Source organism: Zingiber officinale, chromosome 4A (assembly GCF_018446385.1).
Source record: "Zingiber officinale cultivar Zhangliang chromosome 4A, Zo_v1.1, whole genome shotgun sequence".
Classification (NCBI taxonomy): Eukaryota; Viridiplantae; Streptophyta; class Magnoliopsida; order Zingiberales; family Zingiberaceae; genus Zingiber; species Zingiber officinale.
In genome coordinates this window covers 134944097-134958874 of record NC_055992.1, presented here as the reverse complement: position 1 = coordinate 134958874, position 14778 = coordinate 134944097, and positions in this window count along the sequence as shown.

Sequence of the window (14778 nt, the reverse complement as noted above, 5' to 3'; positions counted from 1 at the left end):
ATTTTAAATTCTTAAGTATAATTAATTTCAAATTCTTAATAATTTCAAAAGAATAATTAATCCTAATAATTTTAAATTCTTATGTATAATTAATTTCAAATTCTTAATAATTTCAAAAGAATAATTAATCCTAATAATTTTAAATTCTTAAGTATAATTAATTTCAAATTGTTAAGTATAATTAATTTCAAATTCTTAATCAATTTAAAAATAATAATTAATCCTGATAATTTCTAAAATATAATTAATTTAATTATTTTTCAATACATAAATTTCAAAATTAAAACTTAGTTATTCTTCGAATTAAAATTTAAACTTAAAAAATTAAATTTAATCTATTTTGATTAAATTAATCTTCAACATGCAGGACCACTGCAAGCTCGTCCTCTACGACAACAGCAACGAATCGTGGTCCTTCCAAGCCAACGCCCGAGGCTGCTACGCCTTCTTCAATTACGAGGGCTACTTCGGCATCTACGATATGAATGGCCAAAATTCCGTTTTCAACACCATCCCCGGCGACATCCTCGTCCTGCAGCGCGACGGCCACGTCGTCATCTACAGCACCCCTGTATTTATTATCCCTGAGGATGAACCCACGAACAGGAAGATGGCCATGGTGACTAAAAATTAGTTGGCTTCACCACTGTCGTAAGTTAACCATGCATGGATCGCTAGCTATTAAATAAAACAGAATAAAAGGTAGCGAGGCATAAATAATTAGCGATATGCATGCATGCATGGTACGTCGCCTCGTTTTTATGTTTTTATGTTGTACGTACCTACTGTTAAGTTGGTTTCCGTCATCGATCAGCTTAATTAAGTATCTACTTGCTCTGCTCTTTTATTAGTATATTTAAAAGTTAAATTGCGTTGAAAAAAAAACGAAAGAAAAACAATTAATTAAAGAAATCTAATAGGCAATAACACATATCAATTGAAAAAATAAAATTAATACAAGGCATGGAATCTAATTAATTAATTAATATGAAACAATATTATTGGCTAATATTTGTGATTTTGGACGAGAAGATTTAATTAAAATTTTCGAGACCATCTCTAATTGGAATAGCGTGGATAGTTATTCAAATATAATAAATAATTATTATTTATAAAGTAAAAGATGATTCTCCGTTCATCCTAGTATCCTTCATCGTCAGCCTCCTCATAGCGATAATGAAGATAGTGTGTCATCATCACTAAAAAATATTATAATCATGGAGATAGTGTGTCATCATCTCGAGATAGTGTTTCATTGGATCATCTTTAAAGCAACACGCAAGAGAAAGATTGTGAAAATGAGTTGTATCGAAGCATCTGCTCGTGGTCGCCATTTATGGACTGTTGAAGGCACCTTCAACCCCATTGATGGCGCCTCTAGCTTGGATTTCTATCCTCAAATTCACAGTATCGATAAGCCTCGCTTTCTGCAAACATCATCTATTCTAAGGCGCCTTCCATCCCAGCTCCAAGTCGCTTTCAGACTCTTGGAGGGCGCCTTCGAGCCTCTCCGCGTGGGCTTCAACCAAGCCTCCTGAGGCCCCTCCAACAGCCCCGGAGGCACCTTAAACATTGTCCATCCGAGCCTTTTATATGCTTTTCTCTCCCTGCAAATTACGTTAGTCTAAAATATCAAACATATCATACAAAACAAAATTAGCACAATAAAATATAAATGATAAATTATTTGACAATCTCCGAACTGTCAAGTTCTAACTTTTAGATTTTCCGGAAACCCTAGGTCTAACTGACGCCTATTATTCCCTCAACGGGGAACGTATCCTCACCTATGTTGGTAGTATGGAGCACCAGATGATCGAACCTAAGTTTTGATTATGGCAAAGGGTCCAAAGTTAGGGTTACTTGTTGTCTAACAAGGCTAAATGAGCTTGTAGGAAAGTCCTAAGTGTTCTTAGGTAAAAGTCCTAGTGGATGCTAGGCAGGTGAAAAACCCTAGGGGCAAATAACTCTAGGTCTTAGGGGAGGTAACCCTAGGTGGTGGAAAGTCCTAACACTGCGGTTAGGCAAGGCGAACTCTTGGTGGGTCGAGCACTTTAGGCGAAATCCTAGAGTCGGGGACTCTAGGTGAAAATCCTAGTGATCGTGGAGCAGGTGGAAGTCTGGACGGGTCTTGGAGTGGATGTTCTGTTGGGATTTTCGAGCGGCAAAAACCGCTTTTTGCGTTGCGAAAACCCCGAAATCCTATGCCACCGATCCATGTGAAGTTCTAAAATTTTACGTGTACATGTTTTCTAACCTAGTTCTACACTAAATCTACATGTTAAGAGTTGTACCTTTGATGCGAAGCTCTTCGCTTATCCCACTCATCCAAGAAGATACTGGATCTCAAGGGTGTCAAGTGAACACCCCTCTATGTGTATCCACACGAACGATTAGGTGGAGAAGAAATCTTAGAGTGTGCTAGGACTCTTGAAGGATTCGACCAAGGTGGAGGAGAGGGAGAAAAGAGATGAGAGGAGGAAGAAGATGGAGTTACAAAACCAAAATGAAACTCACACAATGAGTTATGTGGTCGGCCACTTCAAAGAGGGAGTTTTATATGACACTCATATAACAATCCATGATACTTTCTCATGGAGGGTCATTCAGTATACATTCTCCAATGCATACCCATGTGTCAACTTGATATCTCTATATCCATGACTTGTGAGATCAAGTCATCGAGTTGACCTACATGCTAGTCTCAACGCATTAACATTGTCCCTGAATGTTAATACTTGACTAGGAATGATTAAGAATAGTATTCCCTATATTATCTCACTATCGATTCAACCAATCGATTGATATAGGTAAGAACCTTCTACTCAAGGACGCTATTATACTTAGTTATTTGGCACCAATACAAGTAAGTATAATAACCATAAACAAATGCCTTTATTAATATATAAGAATATGATACAATGAGTCCATACAACAATCATCACATGATTGACTCTAGGGCTCTAACTAACATGTTCAGCATGAAGACCTGAAGTCTTGGACACTGAACAAAAGTCTAGATGATCATGGAGGACCGATCTGGCAAAAGGTAAACTCTCTTGAGAGGAGTAAGTGAGGGTCCATTCCCCCGAAAAGGGAAGAGTAAGCGTCGGTTTGACCTAGAGTTTCAGTGAAACTCAAAATCAAAACCGAACAGTCAGAGACTGTCAAATTTATATTATATATATTGTTTATTGCCTATACTAACTTTGTTTTGTTGAAAAAAAGGGGTGGCTAATAGGTATGTCTGAGCGCCCGGACCAGCCTCACCCAGGGCGGGCAGCGGGCTCCTAGGCGGTTCGGGCGCCCGGACTCGGTCCAGGCCCCCGGGCCCAAAAAATCATCCATAAGCCTACATGGAGCGCGTCGATTGGCCAAGACACGTGGTCCAGGCACTAGGAGGAGTTCTAGGCACCCAGAATAGCCTATATAAGCATCATTCGACCAGGGGCTAAACAATAACATTCAGAATGACTTCTGCACTTGTGCGCTGCTTCGATAAAGCCTCTTGATGCCTGAAAGCTGCTTCGACGACGACTACACTGAAGATCTATTTCTCCAAGTCATCGGTATTGTTTTATTTAAAAGTTACTTATACTACAAATGTAAATCTCTTTGTAACTTTCGATTGATTAGTGGATTGTCCATCGAAAGCATTATCACGTGTGAGCCTTAGAGTAGGACTTGTCACAAGCTCCGAACCAAGTAACTCTTGGTGTTCGTGATTGCTTTCTTTCTGTCTTGTCTTTTTTATTCTATTGTGTTTTATTTAAACATTTTCAAACGAACATGAAATCCATGAGCGCTATTCACCCTCTCCCTCTAGCGCAACGATTCTACAATTGGTATAAGAGAAGGGTCATTTTAAATCGGTACAATACCATTTGGGCAATTTTTACTTTTACCCCTTTCATTTTTTCCCTCCATTTTTTTTAAAAACTTTATTTTTATTTTTTAACCATTGGTCAGTGTTGATAAAATATCGCATTTAACAAATTTCACCTGGCTGATCGATTGGGAGGAAGTTTTACCACGGGACTCACCCAATCGATCACCCGATCAATTGGGCATGAGTCAATCGATCGGGTGATCGATTGACTCAACTTAATTTGTCCTAATCAAGTCCCAAGTCCCTTAACAACCCAACATCCGATCAACCATGACCTGTTGGGACACCATGCCTATCATCCGGTCACCCTTGACCTGCTAGAGTTTCCTCACTAAGTGTCCGGTCAATCCCTTTGACCCACTTGAAATTTTTCTCCTCATGCCAAGTGTCCAGTCAACCTTGACTCACTTGTACTTACCAACACCAGGTATCCGATCCGCCTTGATCCACCTGGATTTCTTGTGCCTGGCATTACTCACCAGCACTTTAACTTCTGCCTAGCTTCACTCACTAGGACTTCCCATCTGCCTGGCTTCACTCACCAGGACTTTCACCTAGCTTTATTCACTAGGATTTTCACACTGCCTAGCTTCACTCACTAGGTCTTTCACTTGACTTCACTCATCAGGATTTTCCAACTGCCTGGCTTCACTCACTAGGTCTTTCACTTGGCTTAACTCACTAAGATTTCCCAACCGCCTGGTTTCACTCACCAGGAATTCCCAGTCAAGTATCCGGTCAACCTTGACCTACTTGACTCTTAATCCTACCAATCTGTCAAACCCTGACTAGAGGGGAATTGCTCCAGCAATCTCCCCAGTCGGACGATTGCACCTGCAATCTCCACGTTTTGTCAGTCTCCATGTATTGTCAAACATCAAAACCTAAACAACAAGACTCAAGCTTGAGCCAACTCAAGCTTAGTCAAACTAGTCAACCTTGACCCAAGGGATATTGCACCAACAATCTCCCCCTTTTTGATGTTTGACAATACCTTTAAGTTAGGCTAGTCCCATAGCCTTAACTTTCTTTATGTGCCAATATATGAATGAGGGTTCCTTCATTCTCCCCCTTTCCTAGAGGGCAAACTCCCTCTTTAGGTAATGAAGGTCTAACTTAAACCACACATTCTCCCCCTATTGGCACACATAAAAAACTCTCCCCCTGAAGAGTTACTCACCGTTGGTCACAACTCCACTTGTTGTATTCAACACGATAATGAAGGTCTCATACCCTTCATTTGTATCTAATGCTCATCCTCGAGCATTTACCACTAAACAATGAAGATATCCATTCTCCATTGTTTTTAAATGCTCAACCTTCAGCATTTATGCTGAAGAAGGTTGACCACCTTCCAAGGTGTATGCAAAATAAATTTTCATGTCTTTAAAGAGTAACTCCCCCTAAAGACACGCTCGTAACTTCTGTCATTGCACCAACAATAACTTGGAATCCCTAAATCTTTAGGAACCCAAATTCAGAAGTTTAGATGGTTAAAAAAACTCAATATTGAAACCAAACCTCAACATAAACTTCTACTTAGTCTCTCTTATCCAATCCATCCTTATTTTTGTTGGGTTTTTCGGACTGCGAAAACCGCTTTTTCACATCGCGGAAACCCCGAACCCCAAGCCACCGGATCCGTGCGAAGATAAAATTTTTGAAAAACATTACGAGTACGAGTTTCTTTCGCTAGTTCTAAACTAGATCTACAAGGAGAAGGAATTTACCCTCGATGTGATGCCCTTCGCAATCCCGCTCTTCCAACGGTTCGCCGGATCTCGAGATCGTCAAGTGTACGATCCTCTAGAAGTATCCACACGAACAAACTTGGTGGAGAAGACCAAACAAAGGTGTGCTAGCACCTTAATTGGTTCGGCCAAGGAGGAGGAGAGGGAGAGCAAGAAGATGAGATCTAGCAAGGAGGAAGAAAGAATGAATTCTCTTGAATGAAAAATTCATTCTCACCTCAATAAGTGGCCGGCCACATTAGTGGCTTGTAACTCCCTTCACATTTAATATGGAGGCCATTAAAGAGGAGATTTGTAACCTCCATGAGGTGGCACACACATGTGCTAGCCTTGATGATGTGGCACATCATCATTAGTCCTCCTAATGCCAACTCACAAATGAGGTGGCAAATGGTCAAGTCAAACTTGACTCTTCAACTTCCTCTCAAGTCAAGTCAAACTTGACCAATTCTCTCCCATGGTTGATCTAATCCAACCATTTGATTCAAGCCAACTTAATATAATGAATCTAATTCATTTAATTAAATTGATTCAATGAGTCATAATCTAAATTAGACTCATTGAACACATGAATCAACTTGAGTCCAACTCAATTAGCCCAATTTGGATTACTCTTAATCCAATTTGATTCATCACATGAATCTAATCCTCTTGGTTAATCATATGAACCTAATCTCCATCTAATTGTCTTTGGTGTGTGACCCTATAGGTTCTTGTAACATTGGCAATGCTCCTAAACTCATTTAGAAGTATAAGTAATGAGCGATATCTAGCAACACAACATTACTACCCAAGTTACAAGAATGTTGAGATACAACATCACCTTGTGACTACTAATTGTGACTCCTCACAATATGTGGCATTGTCCTTCTATCCTAGACATCTAGATTGATCAATGTGAGGCATAGAAAGTGTCATCCTCTAATCAATCTAAATCTTGAACTCCAAGTAGACTCATTCGATCAAATGAGTTCAACATCTTATATTGACTCATTTGGGCATGGCCATGCACTTAGTGGTCTCACTCTATCAAGAATATCGATGTCACTCCCGTCATATAGGAGGGATAGATCCTATCTACATCACTCACATCCCTCTGCATAATTTGTTACATACCCAGTAATCGCCTTTATAGTCCACCCAGTTACGGGTGACGTTTGACGAAGCCAAAGTACATAACTCCTTATGTAGGGAACCATGGTGACTTCAGGTCCAAGGACCAATAGTCATACTAATAGCCACATGAAAAGTATATGACACTCATATAACGATCCATGATACTTTCTCATGGAGGGTCATTCAGTATACAATCTCCAATGCATACCCATGAGTCAACTTGATATCTCTATATCCATGACTTGTGAGATCAAGTCATCGAGTTGACCTACATTCTAGTCTTATTGCATTAACATTGTCCCTGAATGTTAATACTCGACTAGGAATGATTAAGAGTAGTGTTCCCTATATCATCTCACTATCGATTCAACTAATCGATTGATATAGGTGAGAACCTTCTACTCAAGGATGCTATTATACTTAGTTATTTGACACCAATACAAGTAAGTATAATAACAAAAAAAAATGTCTTTATTAATATACAAGAATATGATACAATGAGTCCATACAACAATCATCAAATGATTGGCTCTAGGGCTCTAACTAACAATCTCCCACTAGCACTAGTGCCAATCAGTGTAGGCTCTAAGCCCCAATGACCTAGTGTGACCATCATGCTTTCTCTGTGTCAAAGCCTTGGTCAAGGGATCTGCGACGTTAGCCTCTGTAGGTACTCTGTAAATCTTCACATCTCCTCTATTGATAATCTCTCGAATGAGATGGAAGCGCCGTAGTATGTGTTTGGTCCGCTGGTGTGAGCAAGGTTCCTTAGCCTGCGACGTTAGCCTCAATAGGGTTAGCGATGCTAGGAACCACCACAAGTTCAGTGATGAACTTGTGAATCCAAACTGCCTCCTTTGCTGCTTCTGATATAGCAATATACTCGACCTCTGTTGTAGAATCAGTGACTGTGTCCTGCTTCGAACTCTTCCAGCTCACAGCACCACCATTTATGCAAAACACAAACCCTGACTGCAATCGATAATCATCCTGATCGGTCTGGAAGCTGGTATCACTGTAACCCTTTACAGTTAGCCTGTCATTGCCTCCATATATCAAGAAATATTCTTTAGTCCTTTTTAAGTACTTAAGAATATTCTTGACCGCTATCCAGTGACTTTCACCTGGATCTGACTAGTATCTGCTCGTCATGCTCAAAGCATATGAGACATCAGGACGAGTACATAGTATGGCGTACATGATAGATCCTATGGTAGAGGCATAAGGGATCTAATCCATGCGGTCTCTCTCCTCTCTAGAAGAGGGACTTTGAGTCTTCTAAAGACTCACGCCATGTGACATCGGCAGAAATCCCTTCTTGGAGTTCTACATGGCAAACCATAGGAGTACCTTGTCAATATATGTACTCTGACTTAGGCCAAGCAATCTCTTAGATCTATCTCTATAGATCTGTATGCCTAGAATGCGAGTGACATCACCTAAGTCCTTCATTGAGAAACAAGTCCCTAGCCAAGTCTTTACAGACTGTAGCAAAGAGATGTCATTCCCAATGAGTAGTATGTCATCTACATACAATATGAGGAAAGCAACTGTGTTCCCTACAACCTTCTTGTAGACACAAGGCTCATCTTCATTTTTGATGAAACCAAACTATTTGATTGCATCATCGAATCGAAGATTCCAGCTCTGAGAAACTTGCTTTAGTCCATAAATGGACCTATGCAGCTTGCTGTTAGTTAGAGCCCTAGAGCCAATCATTTGATAATTGTATTATGGACTTGTTGTATCATATTCTTATATAAATAAAGACATTTGTTTTGGTTATTATACTTACTTGTATTGGTGCTAAATAAATTAAGTATAATAGCGTCCTTGAGTAGAAGGTTCTTACCTATATCAATCGATTGGTTGAATCGATAATGAGATGATATAGGGAACACTACTCTTAATCATTCCTAGTCGAATATTAACATTCAGGGACAATGTTAATGCAACGAGACTAGCATGTAGGTCAACTCGATGACTTGATCTCACAAGTCATGGATATAGAGATATCAAGTTGACACATGGGTATGCATTGGAAAATGTTTACTGAATGACCCGCCATGAGAAAGTATCATGGATCGTTATATGAGTGTCATATACTTTCTCATGTGGCTATTAGTATGACTTTTAGTCCTTAGACCTGAAGTCACCATGGTTCCCTACATAAGGAGTTATGTACTTTGGTTTCGGCAAACGTCACCCGTAACTGGGTGGACTATAAAGGCGATTACTGGGTATGTAACAAATTATGCAGAGGGATGTGAGTGATGTAGATGAGATCTATCCCTCCTATATGACGGGAGTGACATCGATATTCTTGATAGAGTGAGACCACGAAGTGCATGGCCATGCCCAAATGAGTCAATATGAGATATTGAGCTCATTTGATTGAGTGAGTCTACTTGGAGTTCAAGATTTATATTGATTAGAGGATGACACGGTCTATGCCTCACATTGATCAATCTAGATGTCTAGGATAGAAGGACACTTGTCATATATTGTGAGGAGTCAGAATTAGTAGTCACAATGTGATGTTGGATCTCAACATTCTTGTAACTTGGTTAGTAATGATGTGTTGCTAGATACCGCTCATTACTTATGCTCCTAAATGGGTTTAGGGGCATTGCCAACGTTACAAGAGCCAATAGGGTCACACACAAAGGACAATTAGATGGAGATTAGGTTCATATGATGAACCAAGAGGATTAGGTTCATGTGATGAACCAAATTGGATTAATAGTAATCCAAATTGGGCTAATTGAGTTAGACAAGAGTTGATTCATGTGTTCAATGAGTCTAATTTAGATTATGACTCATTGAATCAATTTAATTAAATGAATTAGATTCATTATATTAAGTTGGCTTGAATCAAATGGTTGGATTAGATCAACCATGGGAGAGATTTGGTCAAGTTTGACTTGACTTGAGAAGGAAGAAGAAGAGTCAAGTTTGACTTGACTATTTGACACATCATTAGTGAGTTGGCAAGATGTGGACCAATGATGATGCTCCACATCATCATGGTGTGCCACCTCATGGAGGTTACAAGCCTCCTTTCAATTTAATGTGGCTGGCCACATTAAATGAGAATGGAGGTTACAACTCCATGTGTGGCTGGCCACTTTAGTGCGGATGAAAATTGATTTTTTTCATTCAAGCCATTTGGTAACTCCATCATCTTCTTCCTTGCTCCAATTCTCCTCTCCCTCTCCTCCCATTGCCGAGACCCTCTCGGAGTGCTAGCACACTCTAAGGTTCTCTCTTCATTGATTTGTCCGTGTGGATACTTCTAGAGGATCGTACGCTTGACGATCTTGAGATCCGGCGAACTGTTGGACGAGCGGGATTGCGAAGGGCATCGCATCGAGGGTATATTTCTTCTTCTCTGTAGATTTAGTGTAAATCTAAGTTAGTAAACTCGTACTCATAGTTTTCGAAATTTTATTCTTCGCACGGATCCGGTGACGGGGGTTTCAGGGTTTTCGCGACGCGAAAAAGTGGTTTTCGCGGCCCAAAAAACCCAACAGTGGTATCAGAGCCACGTGTGAAGACTTGTACGAGTTTATTTTGGTTTTTATGAAAAATAAACATTTTGTAACATTCTGTAATTTTAGGTTTTTATGTGTTTTATAGTAATTTTTCTCGTAGAAGCGAAGCACAAGTGTTTAGACACTTGTAGGCTTCGACTACCGAGAACTTTTTCCCGAAACGGCAAGGTTTCGCCCCAAATCATTTAGGGATAGTGGGCTAAAGCGCTGTAGGATCGCTTAGGAGCAACTCGCGATGGTTAGATCGCGGGTAGGGGGTACTTCCCCTAACCCCGCAAGGGGATTTGTTCCACGATTGCGCCCGAAATCGCTAAACGGGACCGCCGGGAAAATTTTACTCATAAAATTGTAAAAAAAAAATTATAAGAAAATTACAGAAATTTATAGAAATATATAATTTCGAATTATATATCATTTTTGTGATGGTCATGGCCCAAAGACCCAATTCGATTGGATTATTTGTGTTGTAATTCATAATATGGCCTGCGTGCCATTTTGTGTGTTTGCGTGTGCTGTATATGATACGCGACCTGCGTGTCGTGCCTTTCCTATTTTTATTCTTGTTGTAAATTAGTTTAGACTCGAATGTAACTCGAGTTTCACCAATGTAATGTACAAAATTGGAGCGGTGGAATGCCCACTCAAGACGGAGTTACGAGGAGGGCGCGAGCAACACAAGGTGGTCAAAGGGAGGAGCTTAAGAAGATGTTGACCTTAGGTTGACCATCCGATCTTCTCATTGGCTTGAGAAGATCGTAGTAGAGTCATGACTAATCCAAAATTTTGTTAATTACTTGTGTATGAGATGCATGCTTAATTAAGTAATTAATTAGTGCCTAACGATTAGATTAGATCTAAATCGTGCACAAGATGCACCCTTACGATTAGATTGGATCTACATCGTGTACAAGATGCACACTAACGATTAGATTAGATCTATATCGAGTATATGATACAATATCGACGATTAGATTAGATCTAAATCACGTCAACTCGAAATGCCTGACATGCCGTGATACCTACCACTACCTCGATCACATGTCGTTGTTGAATCTGTCAAAGCAGAGCAACACATATTATCTTGGTAGGGTACGGAGGGACAATCTTGGTCCCACCTATCAACGCATGAGTGAGTACAAACTCAATTAGATTGAGTATTCCTAGTTAAATCAGTCGGATCGAGTACAACTATAAGCATTGTTCCAACGGTTGGAAAGATAGGACATAAATCACATTTATATTAATTCTTGGGCGTATTAGCCAAAGCTAACTCAAGTTTTAATATAAATGTGGATAATGATCCTATAAACAAGAGTTGCATAGAGATGTAATTGGTAATCGTTACCTACCGATCATACTAAATCTTGGGCGCATTAGCCAAAGCTAACTCAAGGGTTAGTATGATGTGGATCTTGTCCCACATGAATTGTAGAATCTAGTGGGAGCATCATTTAGTTAAAGGACTAATTAAATGATTTAAAAGAATATGATTTTTATTTTCTGCATTTTCTGTTGTAGATAACCATGACGTCGAATACGAACATCTTCTCTCTGCGTTCTGTCCTTGAGAAGGACAAGCTCAACGGAGCAAATTTCCTGGACTGGTACAGGAATTTGAGAATAGTTCTCACTCAGGAACGTAAACTGTACGTTCTGGAGCAGCCCATTCCGGAGGCTCCTCCTGCCACTGCCACGCGAGCTGATCGAGATGCTTACAAGAAGCATCAAGATGACGCATTAGATGTGTCATGTCTTATGCTCGCGACCATGAACTCAGAGCTTCAGAAGCAACACGAGTTGATGACTGCTTATGACATGGTTGAACATCTTCGTCAACTATATCAAAGACAAGCATTGCACTGAAAAGGGAACTCTAATGGATACCTGGAAGATCTTAAGAAGAAGAGAAATAAGATTTCTACTTCAGGTATACATGTTATAGAAGTTAATCTCTTTATTTCTTCATCATGGGTATTAGATACCGGATGTGCTTCGCACATTTGTACTAATGTACAGGCGCTGAGAAATAGCAGGGCATTGACGAAGGGCGAGATATACCTACGAGTAGGCAATGGAGCACGGGTTGCTGCTATTGCTGTAGGAACTTACTATCTATCTCTACCCTCTGGGGTTGTATTAGAGTCAGATGATTGTTGTTATGTGACTACATTAACTAAGAACATTATATCAGTTTCTTGTTTGGACAAGAAATGTTTCTCGTTTACAATAAAGAGCAAATATTGTTCCGCCTATTTAAATGATATGTTCTATTGTAGTGCACCTCTAATGAACGGACTCTATATTCTAGACCTTGAGAGCCCTATCTATAACATAAATACCAAGAGGTTCAAGTCAAATGACATGAACCAAACCTATCTCTGGCACTATCGCTTAGGTCATATAAATGACAAGCGCTTATCCCAGCTCCATAAGGATGGTTTGCTGGACTCATTTGATTTTGAATCTTATGAGACGTGCGAGTCATGCCTACTAGGCAAGATGACCAAGACTCCCTTTAGTGGGCACAACAAAAGAGCGACTGACTTGTTAGGACTCATACATAGTGATGTATGTGGCCCTTTCAACGTTGCTGCTAGAAGAGATTATAGGTACTTCATTACATTTACTGATGACTTCATTAGATATGGTTATGTGCACTTGATGACACATAAATTTGAATCCTTTGAAAAGTTCAAAGAATTCAAAAATGAAGTACAGAACCCGCTTGGCAAGAGTAATAAGATACTTCGATCAGATCGAGGTGGAGAATACCTTAGCCATGAGTTTCGTGACTGTCTAGCTGAGTGTGGGATTCTATTCCAACTCACTCCTCCTGGAACACCACAGTGGAATAGTGTATCCGAAAGGAGGAATCGTACCTTATTAGATATGGTGCGATCTATGATGAGTCACATAGATCTTCCTACATCACTTTGGGGCTATGCTCTAGACACGGCAGCCTTTATACTCAACTGAGTTCCATCCAAGGCTGTGATAAAGACACCATATAGGATATGGACTCAGAGAGATGCCCAGGTGTCTTTTATGAGGATTTGGGGTTGTGAGGCTTACGTTCGACGTCAAGTCTTGGACAAACTGGGGCCCAAATCCGATAAGTGCTATTTCATTTGATATCCCAAGGAAACTAAGGGATATTACTTCTACATTCCCAGTCAACACAAGTTAGTTGTGGCTAAGACTGGGGTCTTTCTAGAAAGGGATTTTGTTTCTAGAAAGACTAGTGGGAGTACGTTCGATCTTGAAGAAGTTCAAGATGCAGATCCTAGCACTGAAGCCTCGATGGAAGTTGAACTGGAACCACAAAGTGTTGTGGATGATGTTGTTCCACAAGGAGTTGAGGAACCACAACCAGTTCAAGTAGACATACCTCTTTGCAGGTCTGATAGGGTACGTCGTCAGCCTGAGAGATACTCATTTCTCTTGTCTGACCATGATGACGTTGTGCTCATAGAGGATGAGCCTACCACCTATCAAGAAGCTGTGATGAGACCAGATTCCGAGAAATGGCTAGAAGCCATGAGATCCGAGATGGAATCCATGTACACCAACCAAGTATGGACTTTGGTTGATCCACCTGAAGGGGTAAAACCCATTGGGTGTAACTGGGTCTTTAAGAGAAAGACTGACATGGATGGACTTATCTATAAGGGTCGCTTGGTAGCTAAAAGTTTCAAGCAAATTCATGGTATTGACTATGATGAAACCTTTTCTCTAGTAGCGATGTTTAAGTCCATTCGGATCTTGCTTGCTATTGCAACATACCATGACTATGAGATATGACAAATGGATGTCAAAACCACGTTTCTGAATGGAAACCTACTCGAGGATGTGTACATGACACAACCTGAGGGTTTTATAGATCCACAGCATACTAGCAGAATATGCAAGCTGCATAGGTCCATTTATGAACTAAAGTAAGCTTCTCGGTGCTGGAATCTTTGATTCAATGATGCAATCAAACATCTTGGTAAAGATTTGCAGAGGAGATGTAAAGATTTGCAGAGTACCTACAGAGGCTAACATCGCAGATCCCTTGACCAAGGCTTTGGCACAGAGAAAGCATGATGGTCACACTAGGTCATTGGGGCTTAGAGCCTACACTGATTGGCACTAGTGCTAGTTAGAGATTGTTAGTTAGAGCCCTACAGTCAATCATTTGATGAATGTATTATGAACTTGTTGTATCATATTCTTATATAAATAAAGGTATTTGTTTTGGTGCCAAATAAACTAAGTATAATAGCATCCTTGAGTAGAAGGTTCTTATCTATATCAATCGATTGGTTGAATCGATAGTGAGATGATATAAGGAACACTACTCTTAATCATTCCTAGTCGAGTATTAACATTCAGGGACAATGTTAATGCAACGAGACTAGCATGTATGTCAACTCGATGACTTGATCTCACAAGTCATGGATATAGAAATATCAAGTTGACACATGGG